At 47.5% G+C, this 4,612-nt stretch overlaps 1 non-coding gene across 1 annotated transcript; it reads right to left on the reverse strand.

The window, feature by feature from the left end:
• Window positions 1–4,285: 4,285 nt before the first annotated feature.
• On the reverse strand, window positions 4,286–4,375 carry trnap-cgg (transfer RNA proline (anticodon CGG)). Its single transcript is given in 2 exon segments — window positions 4,286–4,321; window positions 4,340–4,375. It is a non-coding gene; the product is annotated as a tRNA-Pro (tRNA).
• Between the last annotated feature and the right edge of the window lie 237 nt (window positions 4,376–4,612).

Raw genomic sequence — 4,612 nt, forward strand, 5'->3', positions numbered from 1 at the left:
GCACGGGCCCTTCATCAGGAATGACGTGTGGATGTACAAAGGGGCCTCAGCATCCTTCTACAACAGTCAATGTCAGTTATCAGGTGCAGCGAGCAATGCAAGTGGTATATTAGCAAGTGGAATTGAGTTCAGAAGTGGGGATGCCTGTCTACAGTTCGGGAATTATTGAATATATTCAAGGCTGAGTTCATCTGCTTTTTGAACTACAAAGAGGAGGATGTTTATGGGGGAAGGTGAGAAAATGGCTTTTAAGACCAGTACAGAACAGTCACAGAGTCATACAGCATAGAAACAGACCCTTCAGTCCAACTAATCCATGCTGACTATGTTCTCAAACTGAACTAGTCACACCTGCCTGTGTTTGGCCCATATACCTCCGAAGCTACTTGGATGCTGCGTGAACTGCTGTGCTCTTCCAGCACCACTAATCCAGAATCTGGTTTCCAGCATCTGCCACTGCAAAGGCTATAACTTCACATTGTGCTCTTGCATTTGCCATGTGTTTGCAAGTTGACACACAGACCGGGATCAACTTTTCCAGAGTCTTGCCCCTCCCTCGATTCACTCTTTCCTTTCAATTGCTGCAAGTGAACAATTGAACCCCAGAATGAATAAGTGGTGAGAAAAACACTATTATACTCACAATGGTGAGACAGAGGAAGGAAGTTACAGTCAGGGATGACGTTTAATCTTATGCAGAGAGAAAAGAGCAGCTCCAGCTTCAGAGCTCACGGTCCAATCGCCACATTTCGACAATGGCCGGCTCTGATTGGCAGGAGGACCAGAGTCCTTCCGGTCCTCCAAGGTTCTCCATTGCACCATGGAAAGGAGCTTGCACGCCGTTTCTGTGGACACCCAAGAGTCTGCACAGTGCTTTGCCGACACTGGCGGTCATGCGCAGTGCTTTGCTGACACCACGGAGCATGCTCAGTGTGCAGGAATTTGTTACAAATTTTTAAGTTAAAAAATCACAAAGCACCTGGTTATAGTCCAACAGACTTATTTGGAAGCACTAGCTTCGGAGCCCTGCTCCTTCATCAGGTGATTGTGGGGTATAACATCGTAAGACACAGAATTTATGATCTTACGATGTTATATTCCACAACCACCTGATGTAAGTAGCAGCGCTCCGAAAGCTCATGCTTCCAAACAAGCCTATTGGACTGTAACCTGGTGTTGTGTGATTTTTAACTTCGTACACCTTAGTCCAACATGGGCACCTCCCGATCATGACAAATATTAAGCGTCCAAATGTGAATACAAGAGAAAAATGCTGAAGCCATTCTTTTTGCCGATTTTTTCGCCCTGTGCCTCCACATTTTGCCTGGCTGCTCAACGTTTCTCTCTTTTCGCCTGGGTAGAGGTATTCCAAAACTAGAGGGTAAAGGTGAGGGGGAAAGATTTTAATAGATCTAAAAGACTAAGAAGGGAACATTAACCCCTTACTGGGCGAAAGTGAGGTCTCCAGATGCTGGCGATTAGGGTCGAGAGTGTGGAGCTGGAAAAGCACAGCAGGTCAGGCAGCATCCGAGGAGCAGGAGAATCGACGTTTCGGGCAAAACCCTTCATCAGGAAATAGCCAGAGGGAGCTGCAGGGCTGCAGCGTAATCGAGTGGGTCTGAGCGGGATGCTGTTAGGTAGGTCGGTGTGAATGACCTGTAGGGATGATATGGTTCCGCTGCCTTGGCCACGCGTATACTGAGAAATATGGGAGGAGTGGGTTCCAGTTCGTGGGACACTGACACCATTCCTGGAGGAGGTGGGATTTGTGCTGTCTCTCTCTTCACATTCTGCCCTTCTGTCCATTTTCTTCCCATCCACTGCCCCCTTCCCGTTCTCTCTCCTCACACTGCACCGTCTAATCTCTCTCCCAACTCTCTTAACCCCAGTCTATTCCCCTGTCCATTTCCCTCCTTTACCCACCATCACCAGCGACCCCCTCACTCCCCAACCAACACAATCGTCCTTTCTCGTGCATCAGTCCTCTTTGGTCGCTGTTTGAAGTCTTTCTTGGGGAGAGAGAGAATGGATGGTGATGACTTTATCTGGGAAACACGGCATGTGAGAAATAGCTGATTTTTAAAATTGAGAATAACTAAAACCATACATTCAGAAACTTCGTTAAAGTCGGGAAGAATGTTATTTTCTTTAAAGCTGCAGAAATCTTTCTGAAACTTGCATTGATGTATGTGCAGTTAGGACACAACAAAGGACAGGTTGTAAGGAATGAATGAGTGAATAAAAGAGAAGTCCAACCTTGTCCTCGAGGAGACAGTGAGAACTGCAGATGCTGGAGATCAGAGTTGAGAGTGTGGTGTTGGAAAAGCGCAGCAGGTCAGGCAGCATCCAGGAAGCAGGAGAATCGACGTTACTTGCATAAGCACTTGGCACTCGGCCATTGCTCCTTCAATCCCCCTGCGATGGCGCGTGAACTCGCTGGTGCCTCCGCAGGTGGGAGGAGCAGGTGCTTACAGCAGGTGAATGGCCTCTGTCCAGTGTGGACCCACTGGTGGGTCAGCAGTGCAGCTGACTGAGTGAACCCTCTCCCGCACATGAGGCACGTGAATGGTTTCTCTCCCTTGTGGACCCACTCGTGCGTCTGCAGATGGCTGATCCGACTGAAGCCCTTCCTACACACTGAGCAGGTGAATGGCCTCTCCAGGTGTGAATGCATCTGTGGCTTTCTAGCACGGATGGAGAAGGGAATCCTCTCCCATCGTCCCCACATTTGCACGGTTTCCCCTTTGGAGGGAACTTTCCTTGTGTTGCTCTGGGATTGAAATTACAAACAGAACGGGGACATAGTCTTTCCCACCGTGAGGGGTGAGACTTTGATTCCCCAAGCTGAGTAATTGGTTTGAAGCACTTTTCACAGTCAGCGCACTGAATCTCCCTCACTCCGGTGTCTCAGTATTCTCCCTGCCGCACCAGTGCCCAGAATTTCTCAAGCAAACAAAAGCAAACATGTCTTCTTGATTGGAATGGCTGCTGATATTCAAGTCTCAATGAATCAAGTGGCTCTGTCAGAAGTTGATTTATCATTTGCTTTCCGATTTCTTTCTACACGTCTTCCTGCGAAGAAAAATCACAAAATAAGTGATCACTGTCAGTACAGTTCATGAACATAACATAGGTGGCAATTCCGAAAGATTGTGAGATATCTGCTGATCACATATTATCCAGACCACAGAAACCTGAAAACCCTCCTGCAGCCAGGTCGGCTCAGCTGTGCATGGAGGAAAACTTAATTTCAGTGACAATAACATGGAACAAACTGTTGTGGTTCTGTTCACCGAACTGGGAATTTTTGTTGCAGACGTCTCGTCCCCTATCTAGGTGACATCCTCAGTGCTTGGGAGCCTCCTGTGAAGCGCTTCTGTGATGTTTCCTCCGGCATTTACAATGATTTGTACCAGCCGCTTCCGGTTGTCAGTTCCAGCTGTCCGCAGTAGTGGCCGGTGTAATGGGTCCAGGTCGATGTGTGTGTTGATTGAATCAGTGGATGAGTGCTATGCCTCTCGGAATTCCCTGGTTGTTCTCTGTTTGGCTTGTCCTATAATAGTAGTGTTGTCCCAGTAGAACTCATGTTGCTTGTCATGAGTTCGACTGGGACGACACTATTATTACCACAACAACGAGCACCCGAGCTACAAATCTTCTCCCAAACATGGAACAAACTGCCGACAAAGATGCTGGAAATGGAGCTGAATCAAGGATATGGAAATGAAATGTTAAGGCTGCTTGAGAAAAGAAAGCCAGTAAAGATGCTGAATAGCTTCCTACTGACCTATTAAATAAAAAAATGACAAAAAATGACGTAACTCCATTACTACATTAGAAGGTGAATAATAATTGCAAAGAAACTTTTACAACAGCCAACAATATCAGATATACACCATATAGAACAAAGAAAATTTACAGCCCAGGAACAGGTCCTTCAGCTCTCCAAGCCTGAGCCGATACAAATGTCCTGTCTAAACCTCAGCACCTGTGTCCCTCTACTCCCGCCACCCGAACCGCCGCCCACCACCCCCCGACTCATGCATTTATCCAGACGCATCTTAAACGAATCTACCGTGCCTCCCTCTACCACCTTTGCTGGCAACGCGTTCCAAACGCCCACAAGTAAAACTTGTGTTCAATTTGAGTTAGTGTTGCCTTTACCGCGTTCATTGTAATCGCAGCTCTGCCCCACCCCGAATTCAGGCAGTCGGATCTCGTTCAACGAAGCTGCTTTTTGAGAAAATTGATTGGCCGTTTTTGCACAAGGCGATGTAAGAAACGAGGGCTCGTCCGGGATTTGAACCCGGGATCTCTCACATGCTCGCGCAGTTGAAAACCCGAAGCGAGAATCATACCCCTAGACCAACGAGCCACAAGCTCCCACACGCCTCCAAGGCAATGCAGTTTGAGTTCAAGCAAAGCAAGTGGTTTAAATTTATTTCAGAAAACCAATTGTGCCCTGGGGAAACTCCTGCCGCGGGAAATGCAGTGTTACAGATTCATAGTAACAGAAGCAGGAGTAGACCATTTAGTCAAGCCTGCTCCGTCATTCATTAACATCACAGCTCCACCAACCTGCACTATCCCGACCACCCTTAATTCCCCTTCA

This window comes from Chiloscyllium punctatum, chromosome 36 (assembly GCF_047496795.1).
Source record: "Chiloscyllium punctatum isolate Juve2018m chromosome 36, sChiPun1.3, whole genome shotgun sequence".
Lineage (NCBI taxonomy): Eukaryota > Metazoa > Chordata > Chondrichthyes > Orectolobiformes > Hemiscylliidae > Chiloscyllium > Chiloscyllium punctatum.